Here is a 12,888-nt window from a genome sequence, read left to right on the forward strand (position 1 = left end):
AATAAATTAAATTAAATTAAAATCATATAAATAATAATTATATTTAAAAATAATAATAATTAAATATTTGGTGTTACAACTCTCTCCCCCTTAAAAGAAATTTGATCCCTCAAATTTGCCTCTTACTCTCGATCAAACAGTTGTGGGTATTGGGCTCTAAAGTCTGATTTTAGCTCCCATGTGGCCTCTATTGGTGTGTGGTTCTACCATATGACCTTCACAAAGGATATCTCCCGATTGTGGAGTAATCTGCTCTTTCGATCCGCAATGCCGACTGGTACTTCCTCGTAGGATAAATCCTCCTAGAGTGGAAAAGGTTCGTGGGCCAATACATGAGAAGGGTTCAGCTTGTACTTGTGTAGTATGGACACATAAAACATATTGTGGACCTTAGAAAGTTCTAGAGGCACTGCTAGTCTGTAGGCGGCGGTACCAATCCTGTCTAAGACTTCAAATGGTCCAATAAATCGGGGATTCAGTTTTTTTCTCTTGCCGACTCTACTGATTCCCTTAAAAGGAGTGACCTTAAAGAACACCCAATCGCCTTCCTCAAACGCTAAATCTCTCCTCCAAGTGTCCACATGACTCTTCTGCCTGCTCTGAGCCGTCTGAATATTCTTCTTGATCTAAACTATTTTGGATGTAGTCTCCTCTACCAGCTCCGAGCTGAATAATTTTCTATCGCCCACTTCTTCCCAACAAATCAGCGATCTGCATGGGCGCGCATATAATGCCTCATACGGAGCCATGCCAATACTCGCTTAGTAGCTGTTGTTATAGGCGAACTCTATCAAGGATAAATGGTCGTTCCAATAGCCCCCGGAGTCAAGGACACAAGCTTAGAGCATATCCTCAAGTGTATGGATTGTCCTTTCTGGCTATCCATCAGTTTGAGGGTGAAATGTAGTACTGAGGGACAGCTTCGTTCCCATGGCTAGCTGAAAGCTACTCTAAAATTGAGAAGTGAACCTGGGGTCCCTGTCGGACACCACTGTCACTGGGACTCCATACAATCTGACTATTTCTCGGATATACATTCTTACTAACTTGTCCAAGGGATCGGTCATCCTGATGGCCAAGAAGTGGGAAGACTTGGTAAGCCGGTCAATAATTACCCATATGGCATCATGTCCTAAGTGTGCCTTAGGTAACCCTGCCACGAAGTCCATGGTGATATGTTCCCACTTCCATCCTGAGATCGGTAATGGCTGAAGTAACCCGCCTGGACGCTGATGCTCTACCTTGACCTGCTGACATACCAAGCATTTAGACACAAAGTTAGCTATGTCTCTTTTCATCCCGTTCCACCAAAACTGGGGTTACATACTTTGGTATATTTTAATGCTTCTGGGATGCATGGCAAACTTTGAGCTTTGGGCCTCTGTCATGATGTCTCTCTTTAACTCACTGTCACCTAGAACACACACTCTGTCCTGGAATTGGAGTAACCCATCGGCAGAGACTCAAAATTCTGAGTTAACTCCCTGTTCTGCATTGTTCTTGAGGGCTACTAGGGCGGGATCAGCTGACTGAGTTTTTCTTATTCTCTAGATTAACTCAGACTGGACAGTCAGATGACCCAAACATGTGACTCTCCTCGAGTCCTGAAGTCGAACCTGCTGTGTGGCCCCAATTTGCCTGCATTCTGAAACCATCAAATGGGCTAAGATACCTGCACTTTTTCTGCTGAGTGCATCGGCTACCACATTGCCTTTACCCGGATGGTACAAGATGTCGCAATCACAGTCCTTAAAAAGTTCTATCCACCTTCTCTGACGCATGTTGAGATCCTTTTGAGTGAATATGTGTTTCGAACCCTTGTGATCGGTATAGATCAGAAAGGTCTCTCCATATAAATAATGGCGCCAAGTCTTCAAGGTGTGTATGATTGCAGCAAGCTCTAAGTCATGGCGGGATAATTTTTCTCATGACTCTTTATTTGTCTAGACCCATAGGCTATGACTTTCCCATGCTGCATTAAAACACAACCCAGGCCTAGATAAGAGGCATCATTGTAAACTGTATATCCCCCCGATCTACTCGGTAAGGCCAGCACAGGTGCAGTAGTCAGCCACTCTTTAGTTATGAAAAACTTCTTTCATAGTCCTCATTCTACTCAAACTTGGCATTCTTCTTTATGAGTCAGGTTAGGGGAATAGCTAGACTAGAAAATCCTTCAACGAATCTGTGGTAATAGCCCGCCATTCCCAGAAAGCTACGAATTTCTTTAATTGATGTCATTTTCTCCCAGTCGAGCACTGCTTCAACCTTTTCAGGATTCACTGGTACTCCATCCTTTGATATGATGTGTCCTAGGAAGATGGTCTGCTCAAGCCAAAATCCACACTTACTCAAATTTGCATATAACTTCTTTCTTCTAAGAACCTGCAAAACCTGAGCTAGATGGTGAGCATGTTCCTCTCTGCTTTTTGAATAGACCAGGATGTTATCGATGAACATGATAACAAATTGATGTAAGAATTGTCTGAAGACCCTGTTCATCAAATCCATGAAGATGGCTGAGGCGTTGGTTAGCCCAAATTGCATGACCAGGAACTCATAGTTTTCACTATGCGTGCAAACATCACCTCTGCTTCTAGTTCTAATATCAAGCGAAATGCTTCGGTGCCTCAACTCATGCTCAAATAAATGGACCACCCGCTGCACCTTTGTTTTCATTGTTGTACTAATTAAGATACTCGTAATGACACTCTTATCATGTGGTGGACTATAAATGAATGCATGAAAAATATTAAACAAAATGCCTAGGCACTGCAACTCATGCTGGCGAATGAACCAGTGAATCATGGCTTCGGTCGCGTATAATGTTTAACACCCCGTTCGTAAAAAGGCGGGTGCAACATGAAGGCTTCTAAGGAGGTCACCCATCTTAGTATTACTCTCGCTACGCTTAGCTGCGAGTTTTGATAGGATCCGAAAGATTAGTTCTCGTATGATTGCACCCGTCCCATTTCGCACTGCAACTGCATGTGTCCCTTCTCCGTCCCTCCCCCGTCCCATCATTTATTTCAGTGTGCGCGCAGACCTCACCTCTACTTCTAATTCTAATATCAAGTGAAAGATCTTGAAGCCTCAACTCATGCTCAGATGAATGGACCACCCGCCACACCTCTATTTTCATTGTTCTACTAATTAAGATGCTCATAATGACACTCTTATCACGTGGTCGACTATAAAAGAATGTATAAAAAATATTAAGCAAAATACCCAGGCGTCGCGACTAAAGCAAGTGAATGAACCGGCAGAATGTGGCTCCGGCCGCGCGTAATGTTTAACGCCCCATTCGAAAAAAGATAGGTGCAACACGAAGAATTTTCAAGAAGTCATCCATCTTTGTACTATTCTCGCTTAAGATCGCTTCTTTGCGACTTCTGATTGGATTCGGTGCATTAGTTCTTGTATGATTGCACTTGTCCTATTTCGCGCTGCAAATGCATGTGCCCATTCTCCTTACCTCACCCCTCCCATCAGTTATTTCACTATGCGCGCACACCTCACCTGTGCTTCTACTTCTAATATGAACTGAAATGCCCTGCCACTTAGACTCATACCCAGATGAATGGACAGCCTGCCGTACCTCTGTTTTTGTTGTTCTATTAATTAAGATGCTCGTAATGACACTCTTATCATGTGGAGGATTATAAATGAATGCAAAAAAAATATTAATCAAAATGTCCCGGCGCCGTGTCTCACACTGGCGGACTATGGTCTAGTGTCGCATAATGTTTAATGCCCTGTCCGAAAAAAAAAGGGTGCAACACAAGGATTTCCCAGGAGGTCACCCATCCTAGTACTACTCTCGCCCAAGCACACAATTACAGAGTTTTGATAGGATCCGGTGCATTAGTGCTGGTATGGTCGCACTCCTTATTATTTGCACAACAAATACATATACCCGTGCTACTTCCCTCTCCCCTCCAATTATTTATTTCATTGTGCGCGCACACGGCACCTCTACTTTTAGTTCTAATAATAAGCGAAATGCCCCGGTCCTTTGACTCATGCCCAAATGAACGGACCACCTGCCGCTCCCCCTTTTTCACTGTTCTAATAAATAAGATGCTCGTAATGACACTCTTATCACGTGGTGGACTATAAATGATTCACAAAAAATATTAAGCAAAATACCCACGCACCGCGACTCACGTCAGCGAACTATGGCTCTATTCGTGTGTAACATTTACCTCCCCATTCCCAAAAAGATGGGTGGAACACAAGAACTTCCCAAGAGGTCACCAATCTTAGTACTACTCTCGCTCAAGCACGCTTAACTATGAAGTTAAGATGGGATACGGTGCATTATTGCTGGTATGATCACACGAGTGCCATTCTGTGCAGCAAATATATATACCCCTTCTCCTTCCCTCCCCCCTCCCATCATTGGATTCACTGTGCGCGCACAACGCACCTCTCCTTATAGTTCTAATATCAAGAGAAATGCTTTGGTGCCTCGACTCAAGCCCAGATAAACGGACCGTCTGCCACACCTTTGTTTTCGCTGTTTTACTATGCAAGATACTCGTAGTGACACTCTTATCACGTTGTAGGCTATAAATGAATGCATGAAAAATATTAAGTAAAATGCCCTGGCACTGCGACTCACGTTTGCGAATGAACTTATGGACCATGGCTCTAGTCCCTCGTAATGTTTAACACCCTGTCTAAAAAAAAAGGTACAACACGAGGACTTCCCAAGAGGTCACCATCCTAGTACTAGTCTTTCCCAAGCACGCTTAACTTCAGATTTCTGATGGGATCAAGTGAATTAGTGCTGGTATGATCGCACCAAATCATTTCTACACTGCAAACACATATATCCCTTATTCTTCCCTCCCCCCACCCATCATTTGTTTCATTGTGTGTACACACCATACCTTTGCTTCTAGTTCTAATATAGAGCGAAATTCTCCAGTGCCTCAACTCATGCCCAGATGAACGGACCGCCTGTCGCATGTTTGTTTTCATTATTATACTATGTAAGATACTCATAATAACACTTTTGTCTCGTTATGGACTATAAATGATTGTACGAAAAATATTAAGTAAAATGCCCCGACGCTGGGACTCACTTCAACCAATAAACTGGTAGACCGTGTCTCCGGTCGCACGTAACGTTTAATGCCGAGTCCGAAAAAATACAGGCGTCGCGACTCACTTTTTAAATGAACCTATGAACCGTAGCTTAGGTCGCACGTAACATTTAATGCCTCGTCTGCAAAATGATAGGTGCAACAAGGAGACTTCCCAAGAGGTCACCCATCCTAGTACTACTCTCGCCCAAGCACGTTTAACTGCGGAGTTTTGATGGGATCTGGTGCACTAGTTCTGGCATGATCGCACCCATCCCATTTTGTGCTGTAGATGCATATACCCCTTCTCCTTCCTTCCCCCCTCCCATTATTTGTTTCACTGTGCGCGTACACCTCACCTCCGCTTTAAATTCTAATATCAAGCGAAATGCTTTAGCGCCTCGACTCAAGCCCAAATAAACGGACTTCCCGCAGCTCCTTTATTTTCATTGTTAAACTATTTAAGATAATCAAAATGACACTCTTATCACATGGTGGACTATAAATGAATGCATAAAAAATATTAAATAAAATGCCACGACACCACAGCTCATGCTGGTGAATGAACCGCGGACCGTGGCCCTAGTCCCGCGTAATGTTTAACACCACGTCTACAAAAAGACGGGTGCAACATGAGGACTTCCCAAGAGGTCACCCATCCTAGTACTACTCTCGCACAAACACGTTTAATCGCAGAGTTTTGATGGGATCTCGTGCATTAATTTTGGTATGATCGCACTTGTACCATTTATGCTTCGAGTGCATGTGCCCATTCTCCTTCCCTTCCCCGTCCCATCATTTGTTTCACTGTGCATGCGCACCTCACCTTTACTTCTAGTTCTAATATCAAACAAATGCCTCAGCGCATGACTCACGCCCAGATGAACTGACCACTCGCTACACCTCTGTTTTCATTGTTCAACTATTTAATATGCTCGTAATGACACTCTTATAATATGGTGGACTATAAATGAATGCACAAAAAATAAAAAACAAAATGCCCATCGCCACGACTCACGCCAGCGAATGAACCGATGGACCGTGGCTTCGGTCGCGCGTAATGTTTAATGCCTCATCCACAATAAGACGGATGCAATAGAAGGAGTTCTCAGGAGGTCACACATCTTAGTACTACTCTTGCCCAAGCACGCTTAGGTGCAAGTTGTAATGGGATCCAGTGCATTAGTGTTGATATGATCGCACCCGTCCCATTCTGCGCTGCAAATGAATATGCCCCTTCTCCTTCCCTCCCCCCTCCTATTCTTTGTTTCACTATGTGCGCACACCTCACCTCTAGTTCTAATTCTAATATCAAGCAAAATGCCCCAGTACCTCGACTCAAGCCAAGATGAACAGACTGCCCGCAGCACCTCTGTTTTAATTATTCTACTAATTAAGATAATCATAATAACACTCTTATCACGTGGTGGACTATAAATGAATGCACGAAAAATATTAAGCAAATGCCCCAGCGCAAAAAGACATGTGCAACACGAGGACTTCCCAAGAGGTCACCCATCTTAGTACTACTCTCGCTCAAGCACACTTAGCTGTGAGTTTTGATGGGATTTAGTGCATTAATGCTGGTATGATCGCACCCATCTCATTTCGCGCTCAAATGCATGTACCTCTACTCCTTCCTTCCCCTCCCATTATTTGTTTCGATGTGCACCCACATTGCACCTCTATTTCTAGTTTTAATATCAAGCAAAATTTTCAGGCACCTCAACTCACGCCCAGATGAACAGATCGTTCGTCGTACCTATTTTTTTGTTGTTTTACTATGTAAGATGCTAGTAATAACACTCTTATCATGTAGTGGACTATAAATAAATGCACAAAAAATATTAAGCAAAATACCCCAGCATTGTGACTCACGTTGGCAAATAAACAGGTGGACTGTATCTCCGATCGTGTGTAATATTTAATGCCACGTCCGCGAAAAGACGGGTGCAACAGGAGGACCTCTTAGGAGGTCACTCATACTAGTATTACTCTCGCCCAAGCATGCTTAATAGCGGGGTTCTAATGGGATCCAATGCACTAATGCTAGTGTGATTGCACCCGTTTGATTTTGCGCTGCAAATACATATTTTCCTTCTTTTTCCCTCCCCCCTCCAATCATTTGTTTCGTTGTGCGCACACACCGCACCTCTACTTCTAGTTCTAATATCAAACGAAATGCCCCGATGCCTCGACTCACGCCCAGATGAATGGACCAGCCGCCGCACCTCATTTTTCGTTGTTCTACTTGTAAAATAATTGTAATGACAATCTTATCATGTCGTGGACTATAAATGAATGCACAAAAAATATTAAGTAAATGCCCCGGCGCCATGACTCATGTCGGCGGACTGTGGCTCCGGTCACGTGTAATGTTTAACACCCCATCCGCAAAAATACAAGTACAATAAGAGGACTTCTCAAGAGGTCACCCATTTTAGTGCTACTCTAGTCAAAACATGCTTAACTATAGAGTTCTGATGGGATCAGTGCATAAGTGCTAGTATGATCGCACACGTCCCATACCGCATTGCAAATACATTTACCCATTTTCCTTCCCTCTACCCTCCCTTCATTTATTTCGTTGTGTGTGCACACCGTACCTTTACTTTTAGTTCTAATCTAGAGTGAAATGCCCCGAAGCATCGACTCATGCCCAGATGAAAGGACCACCCGCCGCCCCTCTATTTTTGTTGTTCTACTATGTAAGATACTCGAAATGACACTCTTATCACGTGGTGGACTATAAATGAATGCATGAAAAAGATAAAGCAAAATGCTCTGGCACCGTAACTCACGTTGGCGAATGAATCGGCGGACCGTGGCTCCCGTCATGCGTGATGTTTAATGCCCCATCCGTAAAAAGATGGGGGCAACACTAACACTTCCCAGTAGGTAACCCCCATTCTAGTACTACTTTCTCTCAATCACGCTTAACTACAGAGTTCTACTGGGATCTAGTGCATTAGTGCTGGTATGATCGCACTTGTCCCATTTCGCACTGCAAAATACATGTACCCATTCTCGTTCCCTCCCCCCTCCCATCATTTGTTCGTTGTACGCGTACATCACACTGCTGCTTCTAGTTCTAATATTAAGCGAAATACCCCAGCCGCATGATTCACGCCCAGATGTATGGATTGCCCGTCGTACCTCATTTTTTGTTATTCTATTATATAATATGCTCATAATGACACACTTATCATGTGGAGGACTGTAAATGAATGTACGAAAAATATTATGCAAAATACCTCGACACCACAACTCAAGAGAGTGGACTATGGTTCTCGTCATGCGTAACATTTAACGCCCCGTCAGCAAGAAAAAGGGTTCAATAGGAGGATTTCCCAAAAGGTCACCCATCCTAGTTTACTCTCACCCAAGCACACTTCACTATGGAGTTTTGATAGGATCTGGTTCATTAATGCTCGTACAATCGCACCCGTACCATTTCGCGCTGCACATACATATACCCCTTCTCCTTCCCTTGCCCCTTCCATCATTTATTTCACTGTGTGCACACACCGCACCTCTGATTCAAGTTCTAATATAGAGAAAAATGCCCCGATGCCTTAACTCACGCCTAGATTAACGGATCGTCCGACGCACCTCTACTTTAATTTTTTTACTATGTAAGATACTCGTAATGATACTTTTATCTTGTGATGGATTATAAATTAAAGCACGAAAAATAATAAGCACAATGCCCCGGCGCCATGACTCATGCTGGCGAATGAACTGATAGACCGTGTCTTCGGTCGCGCGTAATGTTTAACGCCCCGTTCGCAAAAAGACAAGTGCAACACGAGGACTTCCTAGGAGGTCACACATCCTAGTACTACTCTCGCCCGAGCACGATTAACTGTGGAGTTCTAATGGGATCCGGTGCATTAGTCTTGTATGATCGCACCCGTTCCATTCCACGCTGTAAATACATATACCCCTTCTCCTTCCCTCCTCACTACCGTCATTTTTTTTGCTATACATGCACACTGCACCTCTGCTTCTAGTTCTAATATCAAGTGAAATGCCCCAGCACCTCAACTCATGCCCAGATGAATAGACAGCCCGTCGCACCTCTGTTTCGTTGTTCTACTATGAAAGATACTCGTAATAACACTCTTATCATGCGATGGACTATAAATGATTACACGAAAAATATTACGTAAAATTCTCTGGTGCCGCAACTCACTTTTACGAATCAACTGTCAGACCATGGCTCCGTTTTCATATAATGTTTAATGCCCTGTCTGCAAAAGAAGGGTGCTACACGAGAACTTCTGAGGAGGTCACCCGTCCTAGCAGTACTCTCATCCAAGCACGCTTAACTATGGAGTTCTAATGGGATTCAATGCATTAGTACTGGTATGATTACAGTTGTTCCATTTTGCGCTATAAATACATATACAACTTCTTCTTCCCTCCCCCCTTCCATTATTTGTTTCACTATACGCACACATCGCACCTCTGCTTTAAGTTCTAATATCAAGCAAAATGCCTCAGTACCTCTACTCATGCCTAGATGAACGGATTGCCTACTGTACCTTATTTTTCATTGTTCTAGTATGTAAGATACTCATAATGAAGCTCTTATCACATTGAAGACTATAAATAAATACACAAAAAATATTAAGCAAAATGCCCTAGGGCCGCGCCTCACGCTGGTAGATTGTGGCTCCGGTCATGCGTAACGTTTAACACCCCGTCTGCAAAAAGATGGGTGAAACACAAGAACTTCCCAGGGGGTCACCATCCTAGTACTCTTGCACAAGCACACTTAACTGCGAAGTTCTGATGGGATCTAGTGCATTAGTGCTAGTATGATCGCACTCTTACTATTTCGCACTGTAAATGCATGTGCCCCTTCTCCTTCTCTCCCTCCTCCCGTCATTTCTTTTGCTGTACATGTGCACCGCACCTCTCCTTCTAGTTCTTATATCAAACAAAATGCCTCGATGCCTCGACTCATGCCTAGATGAACGAATTGCCTGCCGCACCTCGTTTTTTATTTTTCTATTATGTAAGATATTCATAATGACACTCTTATTACATGGTGAACTATAAATGAATGCATGAAATATACTAAGCAAAATGCCCTAATGTCACAAATCACGTTGGTGAATAAACCGACAGAGCGTGGCTCCGGTCCCGCATAACATTTTACGCCTCGTTGTAAAAAGACGGATGAAACACAAGGACTTCCCAAGAGGTCAACCATCTTACTACTTCTCTCACCCAACCACGCTTAACTGTAGAGTTCTGATCAGATTTGCTGCATTAGTTCTGGTATGATCGCACCCGTACAATTTTGCACTACAAATGCAAGTGACCCTTCTCCTTCTCTCCCCTCTCCCATCATTTCTTTTGTTGTGCGCACACACTGCACCTTTGCTTCTAGTTCTAATATCAAGTGAAATGCCCCGATGCCTCGACTCATGCCCAGACGAACGAATTGCCTGCCACAACTCATTTTTTATTTTTCTACTATGTAAGATACTCGTAATAACACTCTTATTTCATGATGAACTATAAATAAATGCACGAAAAATATTAAAAAAAATTACCTGAGCTGCGACTCACACTAGCAGACTATAACTCCAGTCACGCGTAACGTTTAACGCCTTGTCTGCAAAAAGACGGGGCCAACAAGAGGACTTCCCAGGAGGTAACCCATCCTAGAACTACTCTTGCACAAGCACGCTTCACTGCGAAGTTTTGATGGGATCTAGTGCATTAGTGCTGGTATTATCTCACCAGTCCATTCTGCACTGCAAATACATTTATCCCTTCTCTTTTCCTCCCCCCTCCCATCATTTATTTCTCTGTACGCGCACACCGCACCTCTATTTCTAGTTCTAATATATAGCGAAATGCCCAAATGCCTCGACTAACGCCTAGATGAACGGACCGCCCACCACATCTCTATTTTCGTTGTCTACTATATAAGATACTCGTAATGACACTCTTATCTCATGATGGACTATAAATGAATGCACCAAAAAGTTTAAACAAAATGACCCTCGAACTATGGCTCCGGTCGCACGTAACATTTAATTCCCTATCTGCAAAAAGACAGGTGCAACAAGAGGTCTTCCTAGGAGGTAACCCATCCTAGTACTACTATTGCACAAGCACGCATCACTGCGGAGTTCTGATGGGATCCAGTGCATTAATGCTAGTATGATTGCACCAGTCCATTATGTGCTATAAATACATATACCCTTTCTCCTTCCCTCCCCCCTCCCGTCATTTATTTCTCTGTGCGCGTATACTGCACCTCTATTTCTAGTTCTAATATAATGTGAAATGCCTCGAGGCCTCGACTAATGCCCGGATGAACAGACCACCCGCCGTAATGGCACTTTTATCATGTGGTGGACTATAAATGAATGCACAAAAAATATTAAGCAAAATGCCCCAGTACCACGACTCACGCTAGCGAATGACCGGCAGACCATGGCTCCGATTGCGTGTAATACAAAGACTTCCCAGGAGGTCACCCATAGTACTACTCTCTCCCAAGCACGCTTAGCAGAGAGTTTTGATTCCGGTGCATTACTACTGGTATGATCGCACCCGTCCCATTTTGTGCTACAAATGCATATACTCGTTGTCCTTCCCTCCCCCCTCCCATCATTTATTTCCCTATGCACACGTACCTCACCTCTACTTCTAGTTCTAATATCAAGCGAAATCCTTGGCACCTCAATTGAAGCCCAAATAGACAGACTGCCCGCCGTACCTCTATTTTCGTTGTTCTACTAATTAAGATAATCGTAATGACACTCTTATCACGAGGTGGATTATAAATGAATGCACAAAAAATATTAAGCAAAATGCTCCGACGCCGTCACTCAAGCCGTCTAATGATATGGCGGACCGTGGCTCTAGTCTCGTATAACGTTTAACCCCCTATCCACAAAAATACTTGTTCAACACGAGGACCTCCCAGGAGGTCACCCATCTCAGTACTACTCTCGCCCAAGCATGCTTAGCTTCGAGTTCTGATGGGATCAAGTGCATTAGTGTTGGTATGATCACACCCGTCCTATTCCATGCTCAAATACATGTACCCCTACTCCTCCCCCCCCTCCCATCATTTGTTTTGATGTGCATGCACACTGCACCTCTACTTTTAGTTATAATATCAAGCAAAATACCCCAACACCTCAACTCAAGCCCAAAAGAACGGAGCGCCTGTCACACCTCTTTTTTTTGTTGTTCTACTATGTAAGATGCTTGTAATGACACTCTTATCACGCAATGGAATAAATGAATGCATGAAAAAGAAAAAGTAAAATGCCTTGGCGACGCGACTCACACTGGCGAATGAACCGATAGACCGTAGCCCCAATCGCGCGTAACGTTTAACGCCCCATCCACAAAAAGACGGATGCATCATGAGGACTTCCAAGGAGATCACCCATCCTAGTACTACTCTCTCCCAAATATGCTTAACTGTAGAGTTCTTATGGGATCCGGTGCACTAGTGCTGATGTTATCACACCCATTCTAATTCGTACTGCAAATACATACACCCCTTTTTTATTCCTTCCCCCTTCCATCATTTGTATCCCTATGCACGCACACAACACCTCTGTTTCTAGTTCTAATGTAGAGCGAAATGCCCCGGTGATTCGACTCATGCTCAGATGAACGGACCACTCCCTGCACCTCTGTGTTCGTTGTTCTACTATGTAAGATACTCGTAATGACACTTTTATCCTGTGACAGACTATAAATAAATACATGAAAAATATTAGGCAAAATGTCCCGGTGCTGTAACTCACGCTGA

At 43.6% G+C, this 12,888-nt stretch overlaps 5 pseudogenes; all 5 read right to left on the bottom strand.

The window, feature by feature from the left end:
* Positions 1-3,770: 3,770 nt before the first annotated feature.
* Positions 3,771-3,887, bottom strand: LOC148267482 (5S ribosomal RNA; annotated as a pseudogene).
* Positions 3,888-4,691: 804 nt separating this feature from the next.
* Positions 4,692-4,809, bottom strand: LOC148267483 (5S ribosomal RNA; annotated as a pseudogene).
* A 435-nt stretch (positions 4,810-5,244) lies between these two features.
* On the bottom strand, positions 5,245-5,363 carry LOC148267484 (5S ribosomal RNA; annotated as a pseudogene).
* Positions 5,364-6,572: 1,209 nt separating this feature from the next.
* On the bottom strand, positions 6,573-6,690 carry LOC148267485 (5S ribosomal RNA; annotated as a pseudogene).
* Positions 6,691-12,020: 5,330 nt separating this feature from the next.
* Positions 12,021-12,138, bottom strand: LOC148267486 (5S ribosomal RNA; annotated as a pseudogene).
* Positions 12,139-12,888: the final 750 nt, after the last annotated feature.

This window comes from Carica papaya, chromosome 3, assembly GCF_054855325.1.
Source record: "Carica papaya isolate Zhongbai chromosome 3, ASM5485532v1, whole genome shotgun sequence".
In the NCBI taxonomy this organism is placed as follows: domain Eukaryota; kingdom Viridiplantae; phylum Streptophyta; class Magnoliopsida; order Brassicales; family Caricaceae; genus Carica; species Carica papaya.